This window comes from Astyanax mexicanus, chromosome 4, assembly GCF_023375975.1.
Source record: "Astyanax mexicanus isolate ESR-SI-001 chromosome 4, AstMex3_surface, whole genome shotgun sequence".
NCBI lineage: Eukaryota > Metazoa > Chordata > Actinopteri > Characiformes > Acestrorhamphidae > Astyanax > Astyanax mexicanus.
The window spans coordinates 32,513,022-32,525,262 of NC_064411.1; the positions used below are offsets into that span (position 1 = coordinate 32,513,022).

The 12,241-nt window shown below is 38.3% G+C and overlaps 1 long non-coding RNA gene across 1 annotated transcript; it reads right to left on the reverse strand.

Moving 5' to 3' along the window:
• Positions 1 to 7,389: 7,389 nt before the first annotated feature.
• Positions 7,390 to 10,003, reverse strand: LOC111193146 (uncharacterized). Its single transcript, XR_002650285.2, has 3 exons — positions 9,892 to 10,003; positions 9,208 to 9,280; positions 7,390 to 7,462 (listed from the first exon to the last, which is right to left on the reverse strand). It is a non-coding gene; the product is annotated as an uncharacterized LOC111193146 (long non-coding RNA).
• Positions 10,004 to 12,241: the final 2,238 nt, after the last annotated feature.

Sequence of the window (12,241 nt, forward strand, 5' to 3'; positions counted from 1 at the left end):
TGATCCCATGTATCCTTACAAGGTTCCCAGGTTCACAGCATCACTGATCCTCCCCCATACATAACAGTGAGCATGAGGTGTTTTTCTGCATACTCATCCTTAGTGTTATTCCAGACCCACTTACAGTGTTTGTTGCCAAAATCTTGGTCTTATGTCACTAAAGCACAAGGTCCCAGTTAAAATCCCAGTAGTGCTTGGTAAACTCCACCCGTTTACACTTATGATTATAACTCAGAAAAGGCTTTCTCTGTGCATGCTATGGAGTGTGTAAAAGAGTGGACAGTGAGTGGAAACTGGGGTGTTTAAAAACTCCAGCAGCACTGCTGTATCTGATCTACTTTTACGTACGAACAGTGCTGAGAATAAGGACCGACCACCAAAATAATAAAAGCTGCTGTGTGGTGGTCACTCCTGTGGAGTCCTGAGCATTGAAGAACAGGGTGTAAGGAGGATATAAGGAGGATTTAAAGTAGGCAGAGAAACAGATACAAGACTACAATCTGTAAGGCTGTGTGGACAAATAGTGCAATTACTCCTTATAGTTGTACTCAATTATTAATAATTTAAATGATTCTGTTATAGGTATTGTTATTGATGTACCCTTATTGTAAAGTGTTACCTTTTTTTTACTCCCACCCTATCTATAAATCTCCAGTGATGCCCCCAGAAGATGTACCTGGGAAGAAGACCAAAAGGACGAAGATCAGGATGGATGCCATATTAACACCAAACAACTTCCACCGGAGTCAGTGCCCTGTGGGTTTAACATACAGCATTAGAACTGTTCTAGACTGCAATCGGAAGAACTGAAAAGACGTTTTTACACCTGAAAGTCCTGACCATGTGTTTGTTATATTATATAGTTACACATTTGGTCTGGTAAGTTTTGGTTTTACACCGCAGCTTAATAAGCACACTAAAGAACTTTGTTAAATCCTGTCACCATCATCTATATGATCTGTGTCTCGCTATACTTACGCAATAATACATGAGAGGAAGGGCTATAACGTGTAATATTGGCACTGCTGTGCTGCGGTTGTAGGCACCAATGTTGCAGGTTATAGCACAAACCTCGAATGTATTATTGCGATTTTACCACAGTTCCATCATCGCTGTTTATTTAAAGATTTTGGCGTAAAGAGGACAAGAAAATACAATGTTTGGTTAGAAACACTCCTCGAGGTAAAATAATTTAATTGCTGCTCTGTTTGTAGCTGTGCTGTAAGCGCTACATTGTTGCAAGGTAAGCGTGGTGGTCTCTATTATCGGCCATTTCAGTCAAAAATGTAGAAATCTAAGCTTACTGTAAATAAACAAAAGAGCCTTATTCACCCAAATAAATGTTTTTCAGGAGAGAAATCTGTGTAGATTAAAGTACAGTGCTCGTTTGACTTTGAAAGAAAACAAATTTTTAAAAATTACAGTTTTGTTAATACTGGCCCTCAGCAGCAAGACCTATGGAATTACAAGGATCCCCTATTTTCAGCCAGCTTACTTTCAGCTAAAAATATAATCTCTATATTAACTGAATATATATATATATATATACACCTCTTAACATGATATTGGTGGCTGATAATGTGTGTAATAATGCGTATTTTTAAATTGCTGGGCTTATTTGTGGGACCATCTTTGGCTGTGCTTCTACACTGTGCCTATGGGATCCAGCGCCCCCAGTGGTGTATAATGGCATTGCATATGGTTTGTAAGAGCTGCTTCGTTGCTAGGTTACCTGTCTCTGTATATTATTTTAATTACTGCTATTTTATAGTCGGCATTTGGTCAGGACAGGTGTAACCCACATACCCTGCTCTGCCACTCATCCCACAAATGCATGCTCCTTACAAATGTGACACCATTTAAAATAGTAATTAACAGCTTTTTCAACATTAACAGAATCATTGATACAAGAAAGAAATACCAAGTCTACCACAAAATCAACACAAAATCCTCACTTTTTTGTGCTATATTTAGATTATAAAGGAGTTTATTAATGCTCATTAAGACTTTTCTGAATGCTTTATCTTTTCCATCAGTCAGCATTAACATGTCTGTTAATAACTTAGTAATACATTTAAATACCCAAATTAATTATTATTTTATTTTTAATATATGCTAATGACTTACTGATGAAAAAGACAAAGTAAAATAAGCAATAATGCCAGTCCACTGTTGCCCTTTCTATTTCTATATACATGTGTTGTAACTGCTTATTAATGTTTTTTAAAGTTATTACTGTACAATCTATTCATAAGTCCTTTATAAAGGAACCTTATATGTTTTCCCACTGTAAACAAAGTGGATTATGGTTTAGCTTATCTATATTGAGACCACCTCTTTTGGTTTGAGAGACTGGACTCTCTGCCCAGCATCAGTTTTGGGCAGAGAACTGAAAGCATATAATTAGAATAAGACTGATTGTAATCAGAACCAATCAAAAATGTTAAACACTCATCAGTCATTTATAAAGGTATAAACAGATGCAGGTACGCGTCTTACCTGAAGAAGTGCTGGATGCTGAATGAGGAACAAACACAGTCACACAGAAACTCTGATGCTGCATCAGTACATATTTCTTTTGAAGCTGATAAACAAATTAGACTGAGCTGGACAAAGTTTCCTTAAACATCCTACTCAAAGCTGGTTTTAGATGGTCTGACCACGTATACACCAGTTACCAGGAGCAAACCAGCTACAAGCTAATTTTAGATGGTCAACCCCTCTATCATCTTAACCCTTTGATGCGCAACATGGGTCAAAAATGTCCATAAATGCCCATTGTATTACTACCTCTCAAAGACACACATGGGTCAAAAGTTACCCACCTTCATTTTATATGCTAATCATATAAATCATATCATGTATTCATGAGTTTCTATGATGTATCTTTAAAATGAATTAATCATTAACAATTATGTATGTTCCTAATAAGCAGTAAATAGCTTGTTTTTGTTTAGAACAAATCTTTTTTATTTTTCTCTCTTACTTTATGAAGAAACTTTTGTATTTCTACATCAAGGTTACACACACACAGGTCAGACACAACCCACAGGCATTTACCATTTTACAGCTCATCACAGCTACTGTCACACATCTAGCTAAAGTATTGTAAGTATTTTTAGTTTAAGTTTGTGATCACATTAATAATCAGAAATGTACAGGTAATTATTAGCTAGATAACTAAATATGATGCAGTTGGCATAGCTTACTACCTAGCTAAGTAATTATAACTATTTTGCTATTATAGCTATGTCTAGGTAATGTAACTGCTACTTATAGCTATAGCTTGCTGCTTGGCTTAATATCCTACTAATGAACTTATAGCTATAGCTAGCTAAGCTAACTATTTTCACTATGTTCTTATAACTAAGATGTTATACCTACTATAATACATAGTTATATAGTTATAACTAAAACAGAATAAGTCAACAGGTAGCTAGCTAACTGTAATTACTTCTTGCTAACTACTTTGATAAATATAGCTAAAGATTGCTAGGCTATTAAGCAAAGTAGTTAGCTATAGGCCAGCTAAGTGAATAGCAAAGCAATTCAGCCAGGTCACCACAATACAACTGTATGCATGTGTATGTATATTGCTGTGGTCTGAAAATGTTGTCCTTTAATTTTTTTTTACCAGAATATGGCTGATAAGAAATATACCGCCAAAGAATTCTCTATGCAACATAGAGAATGCTGCATAGAGAAACTCATGGGGAATATGAGGTCATTTGTACGAATTTGGAGTCTCCAAAATTCATGATGGTGACCCAGCGTATTTGCCAGCTGGTGATGTGGGTGTGTCTGAAGATGCAGCCCTCCTACATAATTCCTCTGATGATTACTCCTTTCATCAGAAGAGGAAACTTAGACTCAATTTTGGTCCGACCAAGAGAGGTGGTCTAGGTCCGGATCTTCTGAACCATGGTCCGGTTCGCCTGCAGTGCTTTTCTGGGTGGTTCGAACTTTCGGACCAATTACAGGAAGCTAAGCAGGCGTTCCTCAGCAACGGCAGCAGAAGAAGAAAAATAACCAACTACTACTGACTGCAGCCTGCGGGAAGGCGGAGTTGGACGTCCAGCACGTCCAGTCCCACCCACTTTGTCCACGCCACGTCCTTTCAGTCTCGCAAGCTTGTAGTGTATACACAGTATTAAAGCCGGACGACACAGCACATTATATTTAAAGTCTGCTAACTGCCATGTACGTTGTTTACTTCCGTTCAGAGGCGGAGCTAAGACATGATGCTGACAAAGTGGGCGGGACTGGATGGCATGACGCTAACAAAATGGGCGGAGCTGGACCCACTTGACTTCCAACTCCGCCTTCCTGCAGGCTGCAGTCAGTATCCTCTCAAAATAACCGGAAAAGCAGGAAAAATGAGCCGTGGATACAGTTGCTTCAGGACAAGCATGTTCGTTTGGCGAATTTTAACTAACATAGGGTACCTGAGGTTGCTGCTGTTATAAAAACCACAATACAAAGGTCTTTGCTGCGCTTTCAGGTGTGAAAGTACCCTAAGTAAAAAAGGATCTTACTGGAATGAGGACTGTTTCTTGGACAACTGCAGAAGAGGTTTCATCCCTAGTGACTGTGTCACCATAGATAAGCAGCTTGTGCCATTTCGAGGAAGTTTCTACAATATATGCCCAGTACGCCTGCAAAATATGGAGAGGAGGTTTAAAGAAACCTTGGAGAGAATGTCGTCCAATAGTTGTGCAGAGGAATCAGACAGACAGGCAGACGATATCCAATAGAGACATATATATATTTTTTAGCACAATACCTACATAGTTTTCCCTACATAAATGTTTTATTTTATTTCTCTTTAAGCAACATAGTAGACTAGAATACAATACAGTGCAACACATAATGGTGTTAAGATTTTAAGAATTTTGTGATGAATAAATGTACAATATTTTCCCCTCGCATTAGTCACTACACAAAAGTGTGCAAGGGGCACACATATTAGTGGTCATCTGTGAGGGATGTAAACAGAGTAAGATAACAATTTGTACTCTAGTTATGTGTAGTTAAGTGGTTTTGTTTTTGTTTGGTCATATTTGCCCAGTTTGTAGTTCAGTTCAATAACTGTGTCATCTGTTATTATTAAGCGATAATACATGAGAAGGAGTGTTATAACATGTAATATTGGTACTGCTGTGCTGCAGTTGTAGGCACGAGCAGCAACAGCAGTTACCAGGTGCAAACCAGCTAAAAGCTTGTTTTAGATGTTTGAACCTTCTATCAACTTAAAGCTGGTTTAGATGGTATAACTAGCTATACACCAATTATCTATAAAGTACACAAATGCTACGAAAGGTTAAGAAGACAACAATGGAGATTACCGCGAGCGGCCTGTAGGAAAGACTTTCTTGATTTCACCTATCAACATTGAGGGCAAGATCTTCTTTGGGATACTGGTGAAGAGCCTGGGAAACTTCCTGGTGGAAAATTAGTATATAGACACTTCAGTCCAAAAGGGTGGGGTGTCAGGGGTATCAGGCTGCCTTGAGCATACCAGCATAATCACCAAAATCACTGAAGATGCAAACAGGAACAGGGGTGACTTGACAGTCCTGTGGTAAGATCTGACAAATGCCTAGGGAACAATACCCCACAAGTTAGTAGATTTAACACTAAAAACCTACCAATTTTCAGAGCGATTTCAGAATTTTTTGCAGTGTTATTTTGATACGTTCAAGATCCATCAGGTACTTGTAAGAGCATTTACAGATGACCTCACCATCACAGCAAAATCAGTACCAGAAGGCAGGTGGATCTTGGAGGAGCTGGTTGAGCTCATCGACTGGGCACAAATCCATGTTTTAAACATGAAAAGTTCAGAAGCTTGATACTGAGAAAAGGACGTTTCCAGGATTGGTTCCATTTTAAGACTAAAGATGCTATTATCCCGACCGTTAAAGAGAGACCCGTTAAGAGCTTGGGAAAATGGTACAGGTCAGATCTAAATGACAAGCAAAGCGTGCGGGAGATGGTCAGCCAAAAAGTCATCTGGATGAACTCTCTGGAGAAAAGCAGCCTACCTGGAAAGTACAAGGCTTGGGGTACTCCCTTGGCTGCTTTGGCCACTGCTTGTCAATGAAGTACCTGTCTCAACTGTCAAGTCATTAGAGAGAATAATTACCACCTATTTAAGAAGATGGCTGGGTGTACCAAAAAGCTTTAGCTTTATTGGACTGTACAGCACAGGATGTTACAGTTGGAGTTTAAAGCAACAAAGATACGAGACAGCAAGGATGGGAAAGGGCGCAAAGCAGACATCGCCGTTCGAGTGGGCGCACGTGGTCAGCCAGCAAGCCCTGACAGAGGTGGAGAACCGATAGAATCAGGCAGACATGGTTGGCGCAGTAGCCCAGGGCAGGCTTGGCTGGGGTGCTCAACCAGAACAAGCTGGAAAAAAGCTAACCCAAAGGAGCGACAAAGCATAATTCAGAGAAAGATCTGTAAGGATGAGAAGGAAACCCAGCATGTCAAGGCCATAGCCATAAAAAAGCACGGCAGCTGTATAAGTTGGGAGGGAGTATGAGAGAGGGCTCTGACCTGGAAGGACATTTGGAGCATGGAGGGACATCGAATAAAGTTAGGGGATAATGCATAATCCATATTTCCATTTCCATTTTTTTTTATTTGAGTTTAATTTGTGATACAGAACACATAATTTTAATACAGTTCAGTTTATGGTCTTTTAAATGAGTTAGGGTATAACACAGAACCCATACTTTCACCATAATATAATTTCTGAACTTTTAATTAAGTTAGGGTATAATATGTAGATCATCTTTTCAGTGTAGTACAGTTTCTGCTGTGTTGGTTGAGTTAGTTGGTTGAGTTAGATAGTGATGCTTTACTATAGTACCTTTTCTGCTCTTTTTATTACATTTGATTGCGATACATTCTATTCCAAAACAACTATTACTGTTTAAGCTAGCCATTTGTGAGGTGCCTTTTCTTTCTGTGTTTTGGAGACACATTTGCAACTAATTTCCCTATCCAAACTAATATTTTTCTTGTTGCCCTCATGCTGCCATGCAAATACAAAACACTGAACAATGAATTCTGTCTTCAGCCTTAGAGGTCTACAGTAACACAGTTTAAGTCCTAGACATCTAAAGTCAAATAAACATTACAGGAGAAACATTGCATGTTTAATATGTTTAGCAATGAGTTTCAATCCTATTTCACCCCTTGTCCCTATTACTTAGCTCTGCCCTTCTTTTTTGTACATTCACACCTAGGAGTAGGGTGTATACAAAGCAAAACAGAGATTGGTTGTGTGAATGAAACACAACCCTTTTGTCACGTCCTTGCTCTGTTCCATGTCGTCTCCTGTCTGTCTTTGTGTTTTTACTGCTCTGTTTGATTACCTTCCTCCTCCGTGCCTGTGTCAAGCCCCATGTGATCCTGTGTGTTCCTCCTCTGTCTCCGCCTTTAGTGTTTTCACCTGTGTTTCATTTGTAGCACATTACCACCATAGCAACCCACACAGATACCAAAGCAACACCATAGCAACCAATTAGCAATACCATAGCAACCACTACATGTACCATAGCAACACCTTAGCAACTATCCTGTGTTTCCTTTAGGAAATGCACTCTTACCAATCACCCAGAGCTGCCAACAGTTGACAGTTGCCAACAGCAAATTCTACCGCTTTGGCTTTAGATGCACGCAGTTGTGTGGCTGCAAATATGATAATTAGTTTTAGTAGTAATCCAGCCATTCATTTAGCTACGCATCCACTCTGCATAGTCATTCTATATGGACCAGACTTAACTCCCACTCATTCTCTCTCTCTCAGTCGTGAAAATCTCTCTCCAATGTCTGATCTAAGCCCAAAAAATTTAATTATTATCTCAATAGCAGTGTCAAAAAACACTATTCATACAATAAATTGATTTATATATTTAAAACATTCCACAATTTAGAATTTCTTAATGCTGAATTTAACTGTCCATACTTATAAGAAACATATATTGAGACCCCAAGATCATTAAAAATTGATTATTCAATCACACTTAGGGAAAACAAACACATAGAAAGGTGTCCATCTTGGAAACTAGTAGTCATATTGTATTGTGTTTTTTTGTGTGGCTATTGTGCTTTTTTAAAAAAGTAGATCTAGAAAATGATTTGTACCAAATTTGATGCTTGTATCACAAATTGAACTATTCTTTCACTAACCTGCAGTACTAATTTGGTATGTCAGCGTAATTTATGTTTATGTTGCCATCTTGTGGTGAAAGGTCTCCCAAACTCTGCTAGAAGAGACGCTATTGTTAGAATGCTCTGTGTAAATTATATTTTTTTTTACATAAAGTACATTTATGTGTATATTTTGCTCAATAAAGTGAAGAGGTCAGTGTATTATATTTTCTGGGCACCAATCAGTCCAGGCCTGCCACAAGTACTTTAACTAGTTAAATGCTGGCTTAGGAGTGTGAGTATGTGTGTGAGTGTGTGTGGGCCTACTACACAGTTTAAGGTTGAACAGTTGAATTCCCAACCATTTGAGTACACTGTATCTAAAGCCCTATCCGGATGGGATTAGTTTCTTAGGGGGTCCTCTGTAATTTTATTCCCGTCTGGAACGACCATGTATGTGTTTTTCTTAGGCGTCCTCTGAGAAAATTACAGGCTGAATTACCTACTGTTTTTTGCTGAACTCTGTGGTCCTCTGGTAATTTAAGTCCCTTCCGGGCTCGCATCTTTGAGTTTCGTCATCTTGCGTTTAATAAAATAGCTATTTGTCCACTGCCATGCACCCTAATTACACTTTGTGACCGAGAACGCCAAAAAACCCTCCTGTTTTTTCAACTGCAGTCCAGATGCAAGAGTTTTATCACTGAGTAGAGACGTTCCCCTGAGAAACTAATCCTGTCCACATAGGGCTTAAGAGTTTTTTGTATACATTATAAAAGTTTGGTTTAAAATAATTCTGATATAAAAGGGTTTTTTATTTCATTTTAAGCTAAAATCAGTTTAAAGACATCTGTTATTGTTGTGAATTAATTTAATTTACTATATCTTGCTAAAATATGCACTAAATATACAATATGTAAAATTCATCATTGTTTAATTAATACTCATACCTTTTAGTATGGGGTGTATATATTTAGTCCAGGTCTAGAAGATGATTTGTGCCCAATTTGATGCTTGTATCACAAAGTCAACGATTCTTTTACTAACCTGAAGCACTAATTTCGTCTGTCCATGTAATTTGTGTCTATGTTGCCATCTTGTGGAGTAGCTCTCCTAAACTCTGCCAGAAGAGATGCCATTGTTAGACTGCTCTGTTTTAAAGGAAACCATACTGAATAATAAAATAATGAGTAACCAGAAATTACCAGGCGATGAAAACAAATGTAAATGTAAATGTTTTTTTTTTGCGAATTATGTTACTATTAAATTTTTTTAATATAAAACTTAGCTATAGAAGAACTAATAAAACACTAATGATACAATATTACTAATTACTTTGAGATAAATAGCAATACTGTTAATAAATCCCTTATATACAAAATACTAAATTGTACACTCATAGTTGTTTTGCCATTTGTTTTAAATGTGTGACAGATATTTTGGGCTATTTTAAGCTTTTTTAAAGGGCTGGTTTTAGACTGACTTTGTGCTCAATATTTTTGATGCACCTGACAACCATGCTATGCTTTTTTCCAAGGAGAAACCTCCCTGAAGTTATTTTTTGTCTAAGGAAATAAAGTTTATTTTATTAAAGTCTGTAGTTACTATAAAATATAACTTGAATTAATTGGAGAACACAGAGTACTGTATCTCTCACTTAGCTAGCTAACGCTAGTTTAACTAATGTTAGTAACGTTAATGAAGGAGTGAGTGAAGCCTGTTTAAACTCACCTCAGCAGCTCTCTGCAGTAATTTAACTCACCGCGGGTAATATAGAACTCAGTGTTTAAACTGTACAGCGAACAGAACTAGTAAAGACCTACTGTACAGTATTTTTGTGGAGTTAAATGTGTTTGTTTGTGTTTAATGGACACGGCGCCGCTGTAGCGAGCCTCTGTTTCTCTCGCGCGCGCTGCAAGTCCCTCCCACACTGAAACCTCATTGGCCAACTAAGCATGAGGAGAGGCCAATCAGGATGCTCACTCTCTCACTAGGTGTGTGTCTTCGTCTCTCGCCCTTTTTTTCTCCCGCGTGCGCTTTCTCTCTCTCTTTCCCTCTCTCTCTCTCTCTCTCTCTCCATCACATTTCAACGACGCAAAGATAATTAAATTCCACGTCGACAATTTTTTGTATCGCTGCAGCCCTACCGTGTAGGGATATGTTTAAAGGAGAAATGTGATGTAAAATGGACTTTTGGTGCAGTAAAACATGATAAAAAGTACTCACCTCTGATGAATACCACACCTCTGTTCTCCCACAAATTAAAGAAATTTTAACGGGTTTAAGAACGAGTGACACGGGGCATATTTTGCCACAATAAATCACTTTTTACACCATTATTCAGGCTCAAAGTAGCTCCACACCTCATTATTAGAATCTGAAGAGCTCTGACATTTAAAACGAGGCATTAAGAACTTTAAAAGTGCACAAGAAGCTTATTTAAAACACTGTTTACATCACAGATTTAGCTAATCGCCTGGCACCACCATCTTAAGGTAAAGTCGTGACTAACGCTGTCCCCCTGAAGGAGGCGTGACCAAGATGTGTGCTGTGCTGCTATGACTGCAGCTTCAGCCGGTATAACAGAGGAGACTGCAAACAGAAAAAAAGACAGAATGGTACGTGTTTTTGTCTTTCCAGGTGGCAGCAATATGCAATATGCGTTGACTTCCGTCCAAAACATCATCTGTTTTTTTGTCTGAGCACAGCACACACTTCTTGTTTACTTTTAAAGTTCTTAATGCCTCGTTTTAAATGTCAGGATTCCAACAATGAAGTGTGGAGCTACTTTGAGCCTGGATAAAGATGGAAAAAGCGAAATAATATGCCTCGTGTCACCCAGTCTGAAGGGTGTTTGGACAAACTGATAAAATTACTGGATCTCTGAAAGCTGCGGGAGAACAGAGGTGTGGTATTCATCAAAGGTAAGTACTTTTCATCATGTTTTACTACACCAAAAATCCATTTTACACTGGAGTTCTCCTTTGAGCTTCACTGAGTTGCAGGATAACCTAGCTAAGGATAGCACTGAGCCTCATGGGGATAGCTTATTAACACTGGACATGTTTGATGTTTGGTTAGCAAAACCAAGCGTTATTGTGTCTGACCCAAGCTCAAGACCTCGCCTGTTCACCAGACACTCAGAACAACGGTTACCTAGCGGTTAGCCAGTATGGCCGCAATGATTAGTGAGAGAGTGACAAATCCTGAGTATCCTGATTGCCCTCTCCTTATGATTAGTTGGCCAATGAGGTTTCAGTGTGGGTGGGAGAGCTGGAGAACACAAACAAACACATTATACTCCACAATTCTCTACTGTCTGTCTTTAGTAGTTCTGTACAGTTTAAACACTGAGTTCTATATTACCCGTGGTGAATTAAATTACTGCAGAGAGCTGCTGAGGTGAGTTTAAACAGTCTTTACTCCTTCATTAGCATCACTAACATTAGGTAAACTAGCTTTAGCTGGCTAAGTGTATGTTACAGAAACTACAGACTGTAATCAAAAACTAAATTTTCTTAGACAAAAAGGAAGGTATCTCTTTGGAAAAAAGTAAGAAAAACAATCCATACAAATAACCTATAATCTCTTTAAAAAATAACATCCAGTCTGTGTGATTGTTTCCTACATTTTTTTTATTTTTAGTTTAATATAGGTAAAAACCATTAAAATATACAGCAATATTGATCTTGGGGCCTAAATCTTATCTATCCTCACCAGTAGCAAGTACAAATGGAGGACATGACAAAAAAATAATCGTGACTAATCGAACAAATAATCTGAAGATTAGTCGACTACTAAAATAGACATTAGTTGCAGCCCTATTAGCCAGTCTAGCCAGCCCGAACTTCCACCAGCACTGTGGGAGACTGAACTACTAGCCAAGCCACCCCAAGCTAACCCCCATCGCTCGAGCAGCCCTGTCTGTGCTGCTGCAGAGAGAAGAAAAGAGACACTGAAAGAGACAGAGCTAAAAAAAAAAAAAAAACACAACCACAAAGTAAGGTATTTTAGGGGATTTTATTCAGAATAGGATGCACTAATGTTGTACATTTAAAATCTATAAAATATACATATCATT